The 22220-nt window shown below is 45.6% G+C and overlaps 1 long non-coding RNA gene across 4 annotated transcripts in view; it reads left to right on the forward strand.

Annotated features, from left to right (window-relative positions):
* Window positions 1-22220, forward strand: part of LOC135389799 (uncharacterized) — a 209658-nt gene extending 187438 nt beyond the window's left edge. For 2 of the 4 annotated variants that reach the window (XR_010421588.1, XR_010421590.1), the window contains 5 exons: window positions 15897-16039; window positions 18376-18524; window positions 19034-19122; window positions 19300-19463; window positions 21761-22220. This is a non-coding gene — a long non-coding RNA (uncharacterized LOC135389799). The remainder of the gene's footprint in view (window positions 1-15896; window positions 16040-18375; window positions 18525-19033; window positions 19123-19299; window positions 19464-21760) is intronic. The other 2 variants (XR_010421589.1, XR_010421587.1) reach the window with 1 other exon arrangement.

Below are 22220 nucleotides of genomic sequence, written 5' to 3' on the forward strand. Positions count from 1 at the left end.
GTCTGTCGCAGTAGTACGCCGCTTATAGCCGCATTTGCTTCGCGGTCCATGCACGAAATACAAAACAGTTGGCCGCACCTTCCACGACCGCGCGCCTGGTAGTTTCGAGGTAAAGTTACACACCACAGTATATATCTCGCGGAACTGAACATTATACGAGGACATTTTCCATGTTTCCTTTCATTTATTATGACCCTTACAAACGACACTGCTTGAGGTATAGTTCGAAACTATATACACACACACGCAAAACACTTTGCTCGCGGAGAGGGGCTATAAAAATGATTGAACTCTTTTATTATCTTCTGGTGGTACGCTACACCTATCCGTATCGTAGGTATAAAGCCTGCTGTTTACAGACAACGTTATCATATCTTCTCTCTGAATCTAAAATTCCCTGTATAGCGACGAGAAACATTGGTGGAAACGGGTACCTATTCTACCGACTCCAGCAACAACAACAACAACAACAATAAATGATGACGATGAGATGGAGTGTTTCACCGCGGTGGTGCGACACCCTATACCCCATTGCACGTGGAACATTATGTGAAGATGATGAAGGAAGGATGAAAATACGAGAAAGAACTAAAGGTCACGATTCTACTGAGCCGCTTTCATAGCGAACATGAATGAAACTCGGGCTTTTCAGCATTTCAAACTATCATCGTTAAAAGGATTTCTACCGAAGTAGAGAACGGAGTGATTCGCTAAACGAAGCATTTCAGACTGTTTCGTTGGCGGGAAAAACTCCTTGAACCTCGCCTAAACTCGGTTCATAAAAAATATTGCGAAGGTGAAACGAAATAATTATTTAAAGTCTTCGCTAATGAAATCAATCTTTCTTTGTCGTAGTATTTTACTTAGTCATACCAACGATGTCATCGGACGCGTCATCCACTTCAACTACATTTCGCTTCCTCGCTGTAAGAGGCAACCTATAATGTGTACTACTTTAACACGCAAATAAAATAAAAATAAAAACTTTGGACAAGAATTTTTTTTTCCTGCTTCCTCCGATAACCTTGATGTAGTTCGCGCACAGTTGCCAACGTGGAAGGGAGAAAAACGCTCTCACTTGAATTGACGCGATGTCCTCCTCAGTTTCTATATTTCCCCCAATTTTTGTAAAACAAATTCTGCTTATAAACCCAGTTGAGCAGTGTATCTCATATAGAGGAGAAAGGATTAAGGTCTTTTTGATACTCACTTCTTTCTCTTTTTAGCACCATTCTTCAGGGCCGGATACGGATTAACACCCCGCGGACTCAAAGGGGTACTTCCGAGTGTACAGGCCGTTTCGGCTTTCACCTAAATTAATGCTGTTCAGTTATACACACACACACACGCACATATCGACGTGTTGCGAATCGCTGTAACCCCCTCTCTGTGACTCACGCTTGCGCCTTTCGCGTGCATGGTTTAACAGTTTTTTCATTTTTTTTTTCTTTTTCAGCGCAGTAAGCAGAGTTGATGAGGTTCAGAAGATCAAGTCACGTGGACCCCCTTCGCGCGGATTCAGATAATGAGCTCTGAGAAGATACTGTTAATACTTCGAACACGCGGACAAGGTACTACGAACAACCCTGCATAAGTTACTTCAAAAAGTAACCAAAGTTGCAATTACAGCTTTCTCGTAGTGACTGAGTTACGATTTGTTTATTTGTACCGAGATAAAGTAACTTTTTAAGAAGCATTTCAAAACGGGATGGAAACCTGTATTTTACCACTCGTATACTGTCCAACCAAGCGTACGTCAGTAAACACGTCCCTTCTCACACTAAAAAGTTTTTCAACGCGAGCTTTCTCTGTACAACGCTAATTCGTGTGTACGATAAAACCAAGGTTTGTAACTGATGCGTTGAAAGATATGGCCCTGAATTATTAAGTGCATCTTAGCACTTAGCGCTTAGTCCAAGGGATAAGTCCGCTCGCTTTTCTCTAGACCTTCCATGCAGACGTCACAGAAGTCGGCCCAGGATGTAAACTGACACGATCTGACCCCCTATAATCACTGTTGCTTCGCTATGCTAACGCGGAATAGAAGACACACGCACTTATATAGACCACCGTATCGATGTTTCGAACGGTTAGCAATGAAATCCAGAAATGAATGGCTCTTAAATGACTTCATGGAAATATCACTGAGGTTATTCGTAAGAAAAAAGAAAAAGACCTTCTTCATCTTATGTCGCTTTCGTGACATTATCATTACCGTGCGCATTAATGTTTCAGTAGCCGAATACACCATTTCTTAGGAGCTCATTAAAAGATAAGCACTGTTGCTTTAGAATAACGTTCGCTTTGAAGTCCATTAGAATATCATTAATGGCCCGGGGTGCGCCCGTATCACTTTTCTGGTGCCGTCGCAATATGATGAATAACGCCTTTTGTTATAAGCAATATTTTCTAACTGCGCTTTCCATTCTCTCGAGTCTCTCCCTAAACAGTCGTATCCTGGTATTGGTGACGAGAATCTTGACACTGTAGTTCTCACAGAAGGCAAGACGAATTCACGGATTTGACCGATCTTTAAGAGAATATATAATTTATACTCTTCGCTTTTATTCTCGTATTCATTCTGAGCCATGCACCTGATACTCATAGTATATAGGAACTCGAAACAACGTGCACCAATTCGAGTAAAGATACACAACACTGCTCCATGAACTGACACACACACAGAGCACCAACACCGGCACAAATATACCGTTAAATGACGTCCCCGCTCAGGCACAAGAAGGTCGTGCACCACCACCACAATCCAAATCCAGAGCGAATCCAACGACAATCCATGAGCAATCCGAAGCGCCACCGTGCTCACCAAAGTCGAGTAACCAGACTGAGAGCGAACCAAGTTGGGTTCGCCGTTCGCTCGTCTCTGTTTTTATTGGCACGCCATGTCACTCTGGGACGTCCTCTATACATGTTAATGTATTGAATCTATTCTAAATAAATCTCCCCTCGAAACGCTAATGTCCTGAATCGATTTGGGCGAGTGCATATTTTTCCTGCTCATTTACAACTCGGAAATTTTCACGACACATTCGCTTTAATGAAACGAAATAATATCGGCAGAATTTTTGAACGAACGGCGTGTTAGTGCAGCGCTGCTGAATCGTGTTATGTAAAACAGTCGGCTCCCGTATATGTTAACTGATGCGGGAAAAAACAGGTTTCTCGCGGAAGTGATTGTTTCTCAGTGGCGGATTTTTTTTTATCACCAGCGAGCCGAGAGTATCCACTCGTTTGTGGTCGCTGGGAAACCCTGTCTGAGGTTGTCCGTCTTTTCTACTTTGTTCACGTGTGTACACCGCTCATGGTGACACGTTGCTTCGCGGTGCTAACGAGGAAATTCTATCCTTGGGAGACTGGAATGCACGGTGGTTAAATCGAACAGGCTGCGTGCGTGATACTTCTTTTCCCATTTAATTAAACTTAATTCATAATCCACACGTAGTTTAGGGTTTTACGTGGTGAGAAAACGTGCTGTGATTATCACCAGCTCGCGTGGCGTAGTGGTTAGGAAGGTGACGCAGGTTCGAATCCCGACACCCGCTGTGCCGTCTCAGGTCTTCCCTGGGTTTTCCGTCAACTTTCTAGACGAATGTCAGCACAGTTCCTCCTGAAGGCGGCCCAGGAGGCATATACTAACCTCCACTGCTTCCTCTCTCCACCTATCCACGTCTGTACGCCGCACACAGCTACAGTTGCATCGCGGCGCAAATACGAAATTTGAAAACAACCCTATACTCATGAGCACGTGGTTATGAGCTACGTCTGTGGGTTAGTTTTGCCCACCTGAGGGGTCTTCATAGAACGTTCAAATCTGAGTATCCCGTGTTTGTGTCCCTCGCGGACGCATCCCAAGCAACTGTCACCATCCCACGGAGTGGCTGGCGGTTTTGGCAGGGTTGTAACCTACCGTGGGATCAGGTCAACTGACCCGCCCGGTCAGGGGAGTCTAATTATATCCCAAATCCAATTCAGTTGAGGCCTGCAGAAGAACAACGTACGGATGGTTGCCTTATTCAAGTTGTGGCGAACAACCGCGTTAGTGGTACGTTCGTGTTAGCGTGACGCTTCGTTTTTTCTTCATTGAAAGCTAAGACGCGGTTCGAATTCCTTAGGCGGCCAAGTGTATCAAAGGCAGCAAGAGGGGGAGTTGGTGATAGTACGTTTGTTAACCGCACTGCGTCCCGTCTGAGTGCTGCATTGCAGCGACATGGCCAAGTGTATTCCGTACGAAGTCGGTCCAGGACGCCCACCGAGCTGGAAGGCATCGGTAGTAACATCATGACCACGCGGGAAAAAAATGACGTTGAAAAAAAATTACTGTGATCGAGTAAAGTTACAGTTATTGTTACTTATTTGTTTAAGTTTAATTACTTTATTATTTATTTAGGCGTATCAATAGCAGAGTTACTTCCCCAAGAAGTAAGTTTGTCTATTCGGGCAAACGTCTGGTCGACAATCTCACAAATAAATACGTCAGGTAGAGCGCAACTTGGCCTCAACTTTCCACCTCCTTTGCTTCCGGTCCCTTCAATGCAAACTTGACTAGTTTCCAACTTTTCTACATCCTTACTTGCTACCTTCATCACATACCCCCTTTGTTACACCCTCACCCCGTTTGATCACCTCCTTTTCCCGCAAACAAACGTGGTCCCAGATGATCCCTCCACTTTTTATTCGTCCCGAGTCCTCATTTCAAAGTCAACGAATCGACTGATTTCAACCTCGTATATTTTACACCGTTTCAGCAACAACGACAGAGTCCATAATAGGATGAAAACTCACGCGGAGAATCACAAACGCATCATCACACTCGCTGCACTTGGAACACTTGGTTGGCGCCAAGACCTGACTTGATCAAGTTTCGGGAAAACAAGAGGGCGCCACTTTCGACTTTCAAATTGGGAGGCCATTTTGTAAACAAAACGCCCCTGGTCATTCTTACTGGCCACTTACGATGCGAGCAGCCCTTCTTCGAAATTCGAGTTGAGTTTGAAGAAGACGAGGGGAAATATTTGGTCTGGTGCCGACTTTCGAAAGCCGGATCGGAAATACATGGGGCGTTAACTTTTCCTGTTCGAAGACGGCGCGTGCCCCAAAGTGGATTTTGCATTTACAAAGCGAGCCATTCTCTGCAAGCTAGAGACAGTGGGTGCGAGTTGAGAAGGGATCCTATCATTTGTCACGCTAGACAATAGTGCAAGACAGATTTCTCTTCGCCTCTCATAGCCACAACTGCTTCGCGGTGCTAACGTGGAATTTAAAAGTGAGAGTTCCCGTCCGTCAGACTCAAGTACATACTCACTCCGAAACATTCGGAGCCTCTGCTCTTCTGCGCGCAGGATCACAGGGCGTTGATGCCAACATCTTGGTGTGCTCTTCGGAGCACCAAATTATACAGCGATAGTACGTGAGTCTTTATACCCATTGTGAGCACGACGAGGACAAAAACCATCCGACTACCATACTGGATTTTCCTATTGTCCGAACTGCGTGTGTTGAGAAATTTTATTTTCTCAACCGCTAAGCTTCGACGAATCGCTCAGAAGCAGCGTAAGAACATTGTAGCGTGTAGAGTGGATATATCAATGTATCGACGTGTCCACAAGTATCGATTCTTTAATCTGTCCCACAGATACGGAGAAATAAAAAATAATAATCCATCTATCACGGAGCTATCGATTAATCATTTCTGTCATCGAGAAGTCGCCAACGTTAAATAGTAATACTAATGGTCCACATGGGAACCATTTGTCAGGTTCACCCGAGTTCTTTTTTTTTTTTTTTCATTTATATCTTTCGCCAATAGTTTCCTTTTTTTTTCCTTCTCGCTTTTGTCAATGTCTTCCGGTACGATGAACCTACTCGAACGGTGTGGCCAAGTGGATACAGCATCTGTTCCTTGGTAATACCTTCAATGTGATACTGAAGACCAGAAGGTGGTGGGTTCCAATCTCATGTTTTCCCATGATTTTCTGCATGACTGTCCAGACGGATGTCTGCATACTTCCCCTGAAGTCGGCCCAGGATGCACACTAGCCCTCTCTCCGTCTGTATCTTGCTGTGAGTCACAGTTCGTACTTTCACAGGTTAACAAAAAAATCTAGGCGCTGCGGTATGGGGGAAAGGTATGATCAATGACAAACTAACCAGATAAATATAGAAACCTTCCAGACAGCTCGCTAGCTCATTTTAATTGCTTCCACACTGCAGCCAATCAACTCTTCTTGACTCTCGAGATTTCCTTATTTGTTTATCCTTATCGCCCCTGGCGATGAAACTCCCCAATCATTATTATTCAGATAAAGGTGTTGTTGTTGTTCCATTACCCTTTCAGAATCCTCCGGATTGAGCTCATCTATAGGTGTTCGCTTACGAGGTTGTTAGTTCCATCCCTGTCGCGTGCACGCTTGTTGATCACAATAGACGACCTGAGCCCATACGTTATACGTAAGGCCGCCACGCAAAGCATGCTGCTGAGCACCTCTCAGCCGAAGCGTTCTTCCCGCTTCTTGCCAACTACAGCGAAATATAACCTAGGACCAGTCTTCCCATGACATCTATTAAGACGTCTATTAATGTCGTCTATTAAGATACGAGGTATACCAGCAGGATGGCCGAGTGGAATACACTCGCAGGGGGTCCGAGTTCGTGCGGAAGAGTGGAACGTGCTCATCCGGGCTGTCTGACGTTTTCTTCGCCAAACATAATTCCCGCTGAAGTCGTCCCAGGACACCTCCTACCTTCTGTTCACATCTGTACACCACTCGTACTTGGCGGAGCTAACACCAAATGTGCAACTGAAAGATGGCAGGTGAGGAAAAGTCTGCGAGTGCCGGTGGCGGTTTCAATGCGCGTTAGACAACCACCAAGCAACAACCTCATTGGTCATCATCCTAGTTGTCTCCCGACGTCAAATCCAGAATTATTCTCATCTGCACAAATGTTGTCACATCGTAGTCGCCCGTGAAGAGCTAAGAAACGCATCCGGACTGCACTTTAGAAAACACCCGGGAAATGCTTTTTTTAATGTCCCGAGAGCCAGCCCTCAATCGTACTCGATAAATCCTACCATTCACTATCAGGACGACCACCGCAACTCTCCCGGAATCTTGTGTCGCACCCTACGCTAACGTAAAAACAAAACACCGGCACCCTCAATTACCCATCTACTCTCTCTCCTTCCTTCCTACTGCCAACCCCTGCCAACAGAGATAGACAGTACGTACTTCCCGACCAATACTGAACAACAGCCGAACCAAGTACAAAAGCACAGGCAGCGAGATAATGTGTCCGTATTGAATATGGATGACACTCCCGACTTAAACACATACAGGATATCATCATCTTGGTCTTACTTCCGCCCCTTTCTTATTTTTGTCTCCCCGCTCCTGATCTGTTCGTGATGACTTTTTCCTCCTTCCCCACCCGTGTGTCATGGCGTCTTACGAAGAACGTCGCACCATTTCCTTTCTGTTATTTTCCGTCTCGGATTTTCTCTTTCTTTCTCTCTCGTGCAGGATATATGATGCGATATGATCCGATAAAAAGACAGAAAGGGAACCGAGGAAGATATCTTTCGCAGGATGTTGCGGGGGTACATGAAAAAAAAAAAAAAAAGTTCCCGAATACGGGAATACTCGGGAGAGCATGAGGAACGGGAACAATGCATTTAGCTTTCGAGGAATATATAGCTGATGATATATACGCACTTCATCTGGTAAAGAAGACTGATTTAGGAGGAGTATATATGCTGACATGCAGAAAATGTAATCGGGCAAAGTATATGTGTGGCGATGATCATTCATTTATTCGATTCAGTTCATTTCTTGGGTAAAGGCAACCGTACGCTTTTTCACGGCACTTTCTTACTTTTTTGTTTTATTGCGCGTCAGCACCAAAGCGACTGTGCCCATATGCGCTGTGCAGACACGTAGATGTGGAGAGCAGGGAGGAATGGGACGCTTCCTCGGTTTAAGGGGTTGCGACAGGTTATTCCAGACAAACGTAAAAAAACGGTACTTTGCATTGATGTGAACCTGCATTGAAAGTTTCACAGCGAAGAGTGCAATAGAAACGGAGAAAATGGGCGCCGCGTACACCGAAACTCATGCGGCTCTGACGTCACAGACCTCACCGCCGCCAGTGAGGCAGCGCACGAGAAGTCACGTGCTTGCGGCAGCCAATGGGAATCGCCGCAACTCGGAGTTCTGTGACGTCTGCGCTTTGCACGGGAATGCGCTCGAGGGCTTGTATCTCGCTAAGTACGGCACGCAGAAGAAGAATTATTTTTTCGTCGGTGTTCGGGCGCGCAATACAATGCGCCCATGATGTAATGAACCGCATCTATGAAAATAGGTTAAAAAGCGATATAAACCATGCTGTTTGGTGGTACATTCTAAAATGTGCTGTACTGTCTTCGTCTGTCCGTGTCCCCTGCACTGGGGTTTTATCGCTTTTAGAATCTATGAAAATGCCTCAACCCCTTTCCTACCTCCTGTCTACCGCCTAGTCTACCACTGTCTACCGCCTGTGGGTGGTTAAGGCTTCCTTCACCGAGACTATACTCGTGAACTCCATACGCCGTTCGAAAGAGGGAGGCGCAATAGCGCGCCAAGAGAAATACTGCAGCGCCACCACGCAGCGTAGCGTCGTGGATTACATTATCTGGCGGAGGAGTGACCGTGACCTCTCTGCGTCTAGCTGTGACGCAGTAATATCTCGAGAGCTGACGGACTAGATTTCTTTTAAGTTGAACGCAACTATAGTGGTCGTTGTAGTGCATAAAATCTTCCACTGGCTCGAGTGTCGCTTCAGTGCAACGTGCGTTGTACTTACCCGCGCCATGGCCGAGCGAATACGCTGTGCAAGTGCGTCTCTGCGCATGAGAGGAGGCAGTGAGAGGGAAGAGGGAGGGCGCCGCCGTAGCCAATGGAGCTTTCCGAGTGGAGTAACCGGGAGAGGAGATATGCGCAGAACGCTCGGCTACTTGCAGAGCGGATTGAAGCGTCCGCTCCGTTGTGGTCGTGCTGAAGACTGGGAGGTGCTGCGTTCGAATATCCTACCAACGGATGTGCTGCCTCAGGTTTTCCCCCTACAAAGTTTACACTCGGCACAGTTCCCCTCGAAGACTGCCCCGGAGGCATACTAACCCCCCACTCCTTCCTGCTGTCCACTCTCCATCTATCCACGTCTGTACGCCGCTCATAGCCACAGTTGCTTCGCGGCGCTAACGCGGAATAAAAATAAATTGCGCGTTGTGTCTCATTGGTCGTTCCGTTCGCTCTTCGTTCGTTTCTACATTTCGTTCGTTTTATTTTATAATTACTTCTCTACATTGATCGCACACTCTATGCGTGGTTGTCTCGTGGTAGTTCCACACAACACCGCGCTGGACGAAAACGACCAGCAGAGTTCGCCATAAGAGGTTACCTGAGCTCGAATTCCTGCTTCTTCCCGTGGTTTTCCTCCGAGACAAAAATATAGGCACGATTCCCCATGAAGTCGACCCAGGACGCAGAATCTATCCTCCCCCCCCCCCCCCGAAAGTGCTTCGGCACTCGGCAAAGCAACTAAATCAATTTGCTGGTTTTGAACCCGCGACCTTGAGACTAACTGATCCACCGAGGCCGATCCACCATCCGACCACACCACTGTTAAGTTTTGCTCCATTAGGAGGTCATCGAGGAACATCTTATTTTTTACATGTCACGTGTATCGGGACTTTCAATTACGTACATATATTAGTGCGTTTTCCCACTCTAGATGTAATCTTTGTCACTTTTGTAGTCTACATAAATGTATTTTGCAACGTGTACGCGTACAGGTAAATGGCTGTAATATAGCCCTCTAGACCCTCCATTCACGAACCACCCGCCCGCAAAACACAAAAGCTCGCACAACATGTAACTTAGAATATGAAAAGCCTGATTACAAGTAAAGGAAAATGTCAGCTAAAAATCTATGTATGAACGGCGAATGAAATATGAGTCCCTAAATTTTCCTCCCTTTCTCTGGAAGGATACCGGGAACCACGCGGACTTTGTGCGTCTTCCAATGGACCGTGTCTTCCGTTCCCCAGGGGGCGCTGCGGCGCCGGAAGCACGTCACGGAATCGCTTCCGGAACGGCTCCAGAGCTGTCCGTCATCGTGGCTGGCGGGCGTTGACGCTATTCCGAGATCGCCTCTAAACGTTGGGTGGGTTTTGCGCGATAATAAATGGAAGAGCCATTTTTCTCGTAAGTTGACAGGACCTGTCTGTCACTTTCATTTAACATGCTCGTAGCTGAAGGGACTCTGAACAAACCCTGCTGTCATATGATTCCCAATGCTTTGGAATTAACGTATAATCTGTAATTGAATTTTTGATGTAGCGCTTCGTACACGAATAAAAGCCGCACCGCATGTATCCGCTACCACGTCACGTATCCATGATTTGAACATGGGCGAGAAGGAAGCGGACGACCATCGTTTTTGTTGAGTTTCTCCGACGCTGGAAGGTCGTTTTGTACGCGATATATATGCTGTTAAATTGCGATCGAAAGGTCTGTGCTGTACGGCGACTTGAATGACGACAGTTTTCGGTGGCTACGACCTCCAGTAAGAAAAAAAAAGAAAAAGAAAACCGACAAATAAGAATGTACTAGCATTTTATTTTATTTTTTAAATCATTCGCCGGTTTGGAACCCCTGCGCCATCGAGACTAAACAAAGTCATATCCAACGTAAGCGTAATATTTAAGAAGTCTCTCCAATCCTGCGGCCGCAGCCATGGACAATTAACGAGCCGTCTTTATAGCATAATGAGCAGCCAATGGTGTTTCCAATCGTCTGGGGCAAAAGCAAACCGCCGCGTCTCTGTGGCTTTGCCATGCTAGGCTAGGCTACTATTTGGGTAGGTGCGCGTGAGTCTTCTAATTGGTTGGCTATTTAAGTCTAATTCATATTCGACAACCCCGCATATGAACACACCTGTCACTTGCAGGCTACGACAGTGAAGCACCGAGTCAGGAAGGCCACACAAAGGCCTCATTAACATTGAGACTCTTCAGCCACTCCACGAAGTCGTCGAAACTTGTCATTCTCAGACAGCTGCAGGTGATATGCCTCGCTGTAACTAACAATAAATAATTTGAAGATGAATAAAAAATTTGTGCGTGACAGCTCGTTGTTCGTATGCGAAAGTTCACGTCATCGAACGCCTCATGACGCAAGCAGAAGTACGCTACCGTATTTTACGGTGTATACTGCGCACGAATAGATAATTCGCATCGAGGAGGTTTCTGCGTCGTCCTTCACTGCGCACGGGAGGATATACGTTTAATTAGAAACATTGACGCTGGGTGATACCCATCAGGGGTCTACGTCTGAATGCGCCTTAAAAACAAAACAAAATAGCTATGAAAGAGAAAAATACATATTTGCGAGCCTCAGGATATGCCATAGTGTTGGGTTGATTTGATTTACACGTGTGTTAGTAACACCCGACAATGGGGCCACTGCGGACAAAAGAAATGTTTTATTTCGTATTAACCCTGCACAAATACAAGAAATATAAATGCCATCAGTGAGCGTTACACAAAATTTTGAAAGAACTCGCAAAACTTGATAGTTTCGGATTCTCTAGGAGTAGGTGACGTCACCGGAAGCGTCTGTATCCTAGCAACAGCGAGAGCTCCTTCCCGCTCTCCACTCTCAACGTTCGAAAACTGCCAGCAGCTGTGGTGAGGAGACAGAAGTTTACCTTCGAGGAGCAATGTTGCCAGACGCGTTGGTAGACCCCGTGACGTCATGCTTGGGCGACACAAAATATGGGGCGACATATAAACTGGATTCTGTAGACATGAGATGCAGTGGCACTGCAAAAGCGTTGCTTTATGATGTCCAGGAAGCCATCATTTTTATAAAAGAGAGGAGCTTAGCAAGGACGCTCTGAAGGAGACACTGCCTGATTACATGATGACACGAATTGAGCAGTCTCTTGTTTTTATTTGCAGGAAGGTGTCATTGCATTCCGACAGTCACAAAGTCATTTCAAAATATCCCTAACTTGCAGGGAGCACGCCGATATCAATAATTGACTCCAAGTACTATTTCACAACATCCAGGAAACGTGGGGACGTGCTCCGTCTCGGGAAGCAACAGCCTGTTCCTCCGAAGCACGCTTGGGTATTGTGGTCTTCCTATGGCTATCAAGCCTCAGAGCATGCATCCGATTCTGAGTGGCATGCTGCGAGGTTCGAAGCCACTGCAACAGCTCTGCCAAACTGGGGTGCCGTCTGTCGATTCGACTCAGTAGGCCGTTGTGTCAGCCTTCTACGATGTTCGTGGTTCGAGGCCCGGTATTCTTGAACTGACCCCATATGTCTTTGATGATAGCATTTTCGATCCAGAAGCTCTCGAAGTACCATGAGAAGTACCGGGTGACCGGAATCGCTTCGACTGACCTGACGGATTGTCATTAGGACAGGGAACCAGCAGATGGCTTGTTGGCGGTATTAGCGACAGATTTTTTTATAAAACCTTCCTTGCAGTTTACATATTAAGGGTATGATTCCTTATTATTTGCTTATTCTAAAAATATTGATTGTGAAGAATTCATGAAATACAGTAAGCAACAACAATGACAACGAATGCTTAAGTGACGTAAGAATTAGTGTGCCTGGACTCCCGGGAAAGAAGGACATACCAACGCATGATGTTCGTCAGTTCAGTCTTGAGCTACTAAACAGCTCCGCAGGCAGGATGCAGATTTTGACGGATGCCTCTACGACATCATCCGGCTCCTCGTGTGCATTTGTTATCCCGGAGGTGAATATCGAGAGAGCGGTGCGGCTGTCTCACGTCACCTCGGCAACGGCCGCTGAACTTTATGGAGTCCTCTTGGCAATAAGTTTCATCAACTCACAATCTTCAGTTGCTCGCTGGACCATTTATAGCGACTCAAAATGTGCGTTGCGGACCCTAGCTACCATGTTTACTACGGGATCTCTGGCGACAGCAGCGCAAGATGTCTTACACGCACACCATGCAGCAGTTTTAAAAGGTCATGACATCCAAATGCAGTGGATCCCTAGCCACTGTGGCATTGCAGGTAACGAGGCTGTGGACGCTGCTGCACGCCGGGCTCTTCAACCAAGGCGCGGCAAGGTGATGCCCATTTATTTCACCAAGGGTGACGCGGGGCGAATGCTGAACGAGCTCAAACAACGAATGTGCAACACCTCCTGGTTAACAGGATCGGCTCGGGATTCGCTTCTGTACAAGGTCGAGCCAGGGTTACGCATTCGAGTACCACCTTCCTTTACGCGACAAACGACAACTGTCCTGCATAGGCTACGGCTCAATGTACAGTACAGCGCACGCCTCCTCTTCAAAATCGGAAAGCGAGACTCTCCGAACTGTAGTGAGTGTGGCGTTGTAGAGGATGTAGAACACATCCTTCTCAGGTGTCAGAAATACGTCGATGCCCGAAGGACATTAGAGACAAGCCTCTCTCGTGTGGACTCCCGAGCCTTCGACATCACGAAACTGTTAGGTCCTCCTTCGTCCGACAAGGCGCTAAGGGCACTTGAAGACTTTTTGCATGCAACCGGGCTTATGGACATCCTATGACACGGTGAATGTGTGATGTGTCCTGTGTGCCCCCGGCGACTCCGCCACTTTACTCTCACTTGGGCGCAGCTCTTGAACTTTTGACCTACATGTTGAACTCCATTATCATCTCTGTTCGTCTCTGGACATCATCCCTTTGTGTTTTCATCATCTCATCGTCGGTTTGAACTTTCTGTATTAAGTGTACTGGGGTAGCCAGTTTGACTTCGTCGAAACTAACATCCCCATTTTTTTCTTTACTCACATCACATCACATCGCTTAAGTGATGATGATGTAGTCGGGTCCTTCGTGCTGAGGCGGCACCTTATCCGATTACTTGAGGGGGAGAAGACGGTGAATGATGATGAATGTTCAGAGCTCACGCAGGAGCCCAGTTGCTGCTAAAAATATGATGAGGGCTTGAAGAGCTCGTAGCTGATGCGCTGGGTTGGCTGGAGGCAGGGGCGAATGCAAACCATGCCGTGGATAGGTAATACATTGCTTTTTAGGAGGAAAAAATGTACGCAAGGAGCCGTGTGGCAATACGAACTGCAGCTGTACAACACAAAGAAGTTCCAACGTTGTCACGTGACGGAGGGGATAGAGATCCATACGGAAGAAACACCCATAAGGAAAGAAGATCCAAACGAGAAAGAAGATCCATGCGGCAAAAAGATCCATAGGGAAATGGATCCCTTTGGATCTTTTTTCCTGAAATCGAGAGACGCGTTATTTGCCTGTTGAGCGAACACACCGTAGAAGACAAGTGTATGTTCTAAACTATTATCAACGTTATCTTTGGTCAACCTGCAAATGTGCTCCAGCGAATTTCCTCAAGCCTCACGCGAAAAGGAAGGAAAACTAACTTCCCCAACTCCATCCAACACTCAAAACCTTTCGGAATGTTCCGAAACGCTGCACCTCGCCTCTTTCTTCTTTTCGTGCTTTACAAAACTGTACTCTCTTTTCTTTTTTTTTATCATCTTGTTCTTTCTCGAAACGTGCGAGATCCTTGAGGAAGATGGAACTGAATTTGAAATGCGAATCTTCGAGCGCACGTCACAGCCGGCGAAGAAATCATGATTGGTTCTTCGGGAAGAAAGGAACCTTCTCTTTCTTTCGTTCCTTTTCTTTTTGAAGGAACGAAGACGAACTGAAATGAATGAAAAGTAGTATGGCGGAATAAAACTAATGTAATAAAAATGTAACCGTCAAAGAGGAAGGAGGTTTCTGGATGAAATCTTGGTCGCCCAAGCCTCTTTTTTTGCCGCGTAGCTTACGTACATCGTAAAAATTAGATTTGGTTTTCCGCCCTCTTTTTCATCTGTATCTTTATATGTGCACACTTTGCCCGACTATTATTACCTTCAAATTCTTCGTTACCTTCTTTTGTCACAAACTTCGCAAAGACTTGAGGGGGAGAAGGAACGGCTGTTCGGAGCTTGATTGAAGAAGAGGCGCGATATTTTCTTTTTTAACTGTAAAAACGACGGGGACAGGAAAGTCAAGGCAGCCAAGTTTATGCAGTCGTCAAATGGAACGTGCCGTTTAATTCCACCCTTTTCCTTTTCTTATTTGTCGATAGGATCGACTTGAGGATGGTAAAACACGAACGAGGAACGTGAAAAACGTTACTTTTAACTAAGCTTTGTTGGAGACAATCAGCAAACAAGGACACACCATGTTTGAAATCTAATCATACATGAGTAGGTCAGGCAGGGCAACCGGTCACTCATTAGTCGAAGAGATAAAACCAGTATAAAACCGTATGGGTTTGATTACACGTCATAGAAGAATTTCTTTGTCTATAGTAGATGAATGGAACCTGCTTTAACATCTCTGAGAATATTTTGCCACGATCTCCCTTTTCGATTGATCCTTGCCATGCACGGCCAATAGTTTTGGTACCTTGTAAAAGGGGTGTGCAACAGCAGGTCTTGCAATGGTTCGCGCTGCCTACAGAATTGATTGATGCCGCATGTTCTCGTATAAGCGGTCACCTGCCCGTCTGACCGATGCAAGCCCCGCAACTTTTTAGTGGGATCCCCTACACAACTCCAGTTGCACACGGAAAGTACTGGATAGTGTTCTTCTCCTTCTTTTTTTTTTTTTTTCCTTTCAGTTCATTGGCAACAAGAGTGAACGACGTAGCCAGTTTGTAGGGAGCCGTAAAAACATCATCAACACCAAACTTTTCGGCCACCTTTTTAATATTGTGTAGGGGAAAATCTCGTATTTGTGTCTTCGCGCCGGAACGTTGGTAACGCAATGCGTTTCTTTTTATCCAGTAGGCAACGTGAGTAAGGCTTGACCCAGCAGGGCCTCTCTTAACAAGCTTTGAGTGCGAAGCGTCAAAACGGCAACGCGGGGCCTTTCTTGGTTCCAGGCATGTACAACCAGCACGTGTGATCGTCTCCCTCGATAAGAAGACGTAAGCCTAAGAGTTCAATGGTACTCGAACCCGGTAACTGTAAAGCGAAATTCAATTACTTAGAGCACTTTTGAAAGCACCTCAAATGATTTCAGCAATGTTGTTTGCAAAGTTGCCGTACACAAGTGAGATGAAGAAAAATTAAAAAGTCATTCACGTATCGGAAGACCTTGCCAGTACTCTTGTCAGTTACTGTATGAGCAAGCATGCTGTCAAATTTGGCGAGAAAATTTTCGCACAGCACTGGCGCGCCACACAAGAGCCTATACCAGATTCCATGTCTCTGGTACAGTATGCTGGCCTATGACATCAAAATTATGCAAGTTATGTCCTCCGCTTCAGAATGAGTCCTCCTCTTGCATGAAGACATAACTAGTATAATTACATGGTGCTTTAACAATCCTCTCGAGATCAATACTGCGAATACAAAGGTTGTCGTAAAGCAAACTTTACAGCCTTTCGTTACATGTCCGACGCTGAAATTTGGCGTGTTAACACTGTCCGTGATCTTGGGGTCATTTTAGAGCGCAGCTCTTAGGCGCCCGTTCCTGCGTTGAGCGGCGTCGGCGTTGTAACCGGCAGAGCGAACGAGGATCGAAGCGAAGGATGAAAGTACGGGAGAGCGTGAGGAGGAAAGCAGCGGGGAAGCGTACGGTGAGAGTGAAGAGGGCGCGAGGAGGAAAACGAAGAGCGAATGCGCTTGGGATGCCGGGATGGATCTGGTGCAGTTCGGTGAACGGCTCCAACCGTTGCGACTGGAACCGTGGCGGCAGTTACGGGCGCTCAGAAACATTCAGAAAAACTGGATACCTATCGAAAGGCGCACAGTCACCTGCGTTATCAATACGAAGAGGAAATACCAGCTACTCGTTGTGCACACGAGTGCCATCACCATTCACAAATCGTACGGAGGCACGTATGAAAAAGTCGGGTACTCCTATGCCAAGAGTCATCCGCAAAAGTTGGTATACGTGGCACTGAGTCGCGCTACAGACATAACCGGGCTGTGCCTTACCAACGTGGACAACAACTTCACAGCGACTTCACGGCGACTTCACAACGACTACACGAACTGGGATATGAGAGCTACCTGAAGAAAGTACTATGTGTGGAAAATAAAAGCAGTGGTGTATAACTCAACCTCAACAGCTGCACTCAAATTCCGCGTTACCGAGTATTGTAAACGTTCAGTGCATGTTTTGATGCGAAACTCAAGTTTTACGATCATGTCGCCCTCAGCTACCCAGTCTGGGATTTTTAAGGCGCAGGCTCGAGTATGCACCTTCGTATTTTAAACTTTTAGCCTACAATTCTTACGTGAGAAGTAAATTGGAATACGCAAGTATTGTCTGGGATCCGGCCTCTAAGTGTGACATTAATATGCTCGAAAATGTGCAAAGAAGGGCAGTCAGATTTATATTTAACAATTGCCGTAGAACTGATTCACCATCCGAATTAATCAAAACTTCATCAAATTCCAACTCTTAGGTTACATAGAACTACCGAGAGGGTGAAATTCATGTACCGATTAGTTGACGGCAAAACTTTGCTTGATACGGAGAGGTTGCTGAGGCCACAGCCGGTAAGAATTACACGTCGAAAACATTGTTTCTCTCTTGTGCCATTCTTTGCAAGAACGAATAGTTTCAAACACTCGTGTTTCGTCAGAACCATTGAAGACTGAAATGGGTTGCCGGTGTCGATGGTATCTATGAATAACACTGTAAAATTCTAAAAAGCTCTGACTGAGCTGTATAATGATTGACTTTTCTAATATGTAATATGTGCCTATGTTCTGCATAAGTGTATGCTTTTGTGCAATGCCTGGTATGTACCCCTCCTGATTGGGCCTAAAGGTATGCCCTAAATAAATAAATAAAGATATCGCAGCATTCGTTCCTTCACTCTTCGAACTCAAGTTACCTAACTTTTTCCTGTAAAGTTTTTTAAACTCTGGCTGTGTTTTTCAAACTGTATAAATCATACGCTCTACCTCAGTTAGAGTACGTGCCTGTTGCATGGAATGCTCTGTGTGATCACCGAAAGCAATCGTTTTGAAGCTGTACAGAAGCGTACACTCTACATTATTCACAACTCCTATCTATACGGGACATTCCTGGTTTTTAAACGTTTGATTACTCGCGTCATTTAAAATTTTTGTCCCTGCGATCAGTCACATGTTGTCAAATGCTGTTAAACTATGTCTCTTGTGATATTTTTTCCTTCTTCTCGCATCGCGTTCAAGTGAAACTTTATGTCTTGCTTTCCATAGCATAGCTTATAAAATTCATTCAAAATCACTTTTCTGTTGTACAAATTTAGCGTATACATTTCAGAGCAACGGATCAGAAAGAGGAGAAAAGAAGATCTCTCAAGTTGGATAGCTTGTGGCTAGTCGAGTCAGAAAGAGCAAGACCGGCATCCTAAAAGGTGTTCTTTGCTGCCAAAGCCTATGTCAGCACGTCTTAACAACCTGGTACCTGAGGTGAGCAGCTCCATGTGTTTCATCGAAGACTTTCACGCCAGTATGCCTGCTGCAAAGCGCAAGTGTTTTATCTGTGGACACGGAGGAACCTTTTTTACTTCGAAATGCCTAACAAGACGAACTCTTTAGCGCAGGGCGTGAGCTTTTGGACACGCCCGGCACAGTTGCTTTTCAAAACGCTCGTGGAATTCGGTCTAAGATCTCTTTAGACGAACCGTTGTGAAGGCGAAACTTGAGCGATACGTTCCGTCCAATTCACAAAACATTCAGTCACAATAAGCTCTTCGCATACATTTTCTCCATTCTAAACGTCTGTCGGCTTTCGTGTGTCTCGAACAGGGATGATGACAAACGGGAATTCAAGGAAGGAAATACAAATGGCGAAGGTTGGGTGCGCGAATTACGGAGAAAGGCTTAATTATGTAACCTCTAAGAAGCGAACGCGGCAAAGCTCGGAAGATATATTTTCTTGCCCAACTAACGTGGAGCTGTGTAACTTCATTGTCCAGGTAGACAGAGGTGGCTTCGACGTCGTCGGGGCAGGGTCCGGAGTGCCATTCGTGTGACTAAAACGTCCCGCTAAACGTCCTACCACCTGGTGAGAAAACCATTTGCCTCATTATCCCAACTCTCCTCTTTTTCCCCCAATCGTGATGTCCTTAAACCTTTTCGCACTGGCTCACGACAGCTTGGTAGCTGGCTATGTGGCACCTTGGGGATGGTGATGTTGGCCCCATTGCTTGTGTGTGATGGCTACGTTTCTTTCTTTGATTAGATGTTAGCACCGCGAGGCGGCTGTGGCAATGTGAGCGGCGTACAGACATGGGCAGCTGGAAGGAGACAGAAATGTTGGTATGGGAAACTGTGGCCGTCTGCCGGAGAAACGAGGGAAACAGGATTGGACCCTCCAGGTCTTTTTGAGCATGACTTTTGTGAAAGGTAACTTAATACCTCTACGTGTATATTCTGAAATCTGTTTTAAGGACTTGAGGGATATGTGCACAGATCAGACAACGTTTACTCAAAAATATAGTACACGGTTTTTGTGAACAGCTAGTACATGAACATGGTTTTCACGAATGCTACTGATGCTTTCACCTTGCAAGTCACCATAAGTATATATGAACTATGCTTCTTCTCTTTACTTATATGCTTCAGTTTGAGAGTTCATTTTAGTTTTCGTTCCTCATTTCAGTTTAGTTCGCTTCATTCAGCTTTGATTTCATAGTTTTTTTCGAAATGATACGGTTGATATTTCTAATAATTCGGGTTCTGTAATAAACCGTGCGTTACTTTCGTTTCCGTTTCTGTTTCAGGCATTCCGAGCGTGTGATATCCATATTTTTGTTACCGTTAACTGCTATATATCGGTTTCCGTTACCTTTATCCCTGCTTGGGGCTACTACGTTGCTGGTAATTTCACTACGTAGCATGGACATGTTATCGTGTGCATATTATCGGTGTCCCTCTGGCGGCCACGAACTGACGATAGTGGCATCGCTCATGACATTGCCTCTCCACTTGAAAACGTGTATTATCAATTTTACCATTAAGTATCGTGGTAGTAATTTTTCTTACCTGGAGTCTTCTTTTTCTTTTTCGTCTACCCAACCATCGTGAATCTTCTTACCCGAGAATGTTTGTTGATATGCTACGTAACACGTTCAAATCCAAGTACTGAAGGTGAGTCACCGGTATCCTTCCCGCATCCTGTCTGTATTCACACAGGTCTCCATCTCCAGCTATGAAGACGCAGCTTTATTCGTAACTCCATACGACACCCTTCTTGGAGTGTTGCATATGACCGAGGGTGGACCTCTCATGTGATAGAATCGAACACTGTCTCGAATGTCTTTCGTGAATCACCTTACGACGCAATTATGTACAAAGCCTCCAAAACACTTTCCACGCAAAGACACGTCCTATACGGTAGCTTTGCTCGTTCTCGCGTTTCACGATGTCCCTACAATTGATGTCCCTTTGATTTCTCTTTTCCCACGAGCTATTAATAGATCCCTGCATACGATGTCCCTCTTATTACTTTCTTTTCCCACGTAATGGTAGCTGGCACAATTGTGTTAGCCAAATTCGGAAATATCAGTGCGGAAATTTTATTGCTATCGCTCATGTTACATGCAGCTGTGACATGGACGGCTGCTGTCCCTGGCATCGAGCACCACTAAAACGAGTCATAACTGCCGATGGGGTCCGTCAGCCAACATTCTGTAGGTACTGATGTCCGTTCCTGAACAAGTGCATAAACATAAAGCAAGAGCCAAGGTTCTGCAAAAGAGAGTTTCGCTAACTTGACAGTGTGCTGCGAAACATAGCGTGTTTCAACGTGAAATCTGTTTAGGAAACACCCCATCTCATCGTCATCATTTATTGTTGTTGTTGTTGCTGTTTAGGACTTACGTGAAATCTGTTGGGTAAGCTGTTGCTAGGGCTGTTGCGGGGGTGCCTCTCTACCAATGAGGTTCTTCTAAGGTTTACATATATATATTCGCATTATTTAGGCAAATATATGTTGCGCTTAGTGTAATTTTAGACGTTTCGTTAACTTTGGTGCTCGGCACCGTATATCAGTTTTTCAACACGTAGCTCGACAAAGTAGTGTGCTTTGGCGCAACGACTGCCCTCAACCTTTTTCTGTCTTGTAGCATGTTTTCCATTAGACAGCGCAAACCATGCTATACTTTTAGGACTTATGTCCGGTTGCCTGAATGGGGCTGATTGCCCTGCTGGGCAGCCCCGACAACCCTGCCAGCCATGCCAGATATGGCTCAGTTTCGTTCCTCTTTGTTTGCTGCTGGTCTTTTCTTCTGTAAGTACGGAAATGAAACAAACTAATCTAACATGAAAGGTGCCTCTAGGTCAGGCTCAATCTTAATTCGCGCAGGGCATAGGGTAACGTGGGGCAAGATAAGACACGAGGCAAAAGGCGATATTTTTGGTTGACGTCATCTATCCCTGGAACGCACTGCTTGGTCAAGTTGACAATTTACTGGAGGTATATCCCCACGTGTTCACTTTGGAAGGAACTTGAATTTTGTAAGATGAATGAAAGAAGGAAGTCATTGAAAAGGTTAGCCAGCTGCAGGATTCGAACCCACATCTTCCGGATTACCGGTGTTACTGGTTCTTAGGCACTTGAGGCTTTGTTTGGTGTTGTCCCTTACTCTGTGTTCCAGCCTCAGAACATTAATTTTCATTGAATTTTGTATTCTTCCTTCAAGATATCCGAAGCCACGACATTCACCGTTGTTGAAGAACCTGACCCTTATCATGGACTCTGTGCCTTCGAAGATCCCGGTTTGCTTGCGCACTCAGCAGACGATTCCACAAGATCTGAAGACTATACGTCACCTCTTGGAACTTGGAACATTTTGTGACCGCTATTTTGAACTTTTTGTAGCATGCAACAGTCTTAGAATTGTGTAAACTGAGTGTATACTGTGAACTCGTGCATTTTGCACTCGAACTCGGGACAGTTCGACAATTAAAATGGGGGTCGCATGAGCGACAGCGTCACCACCATCACCTCAGCAGACCCATCATCATCACCACCGTGGCAGCAATGCTTAAAAGATGAAGCGCGCCACGCATGCTCGGGAGCTCATTGGGTATCGTCGACGAATCAACAACATCCACGAACTTTTAATTACACCAGTTACCTATTTTATTAACTTTTAGATT

This window comes from Ornithodoros turicata, chromosome 3 (assembly GCF_037126465.1).
Source record: "Ornithodoros turicata isolate Travis chromosome 3, ASM3712646v1, whole genome shotgun sequence".
NCBI lineage: Eukaryota > Metazoa > Arthropoda > Arachnida > Ixodida > Argasidae > Ornithodoros > Ornithodoros turicata.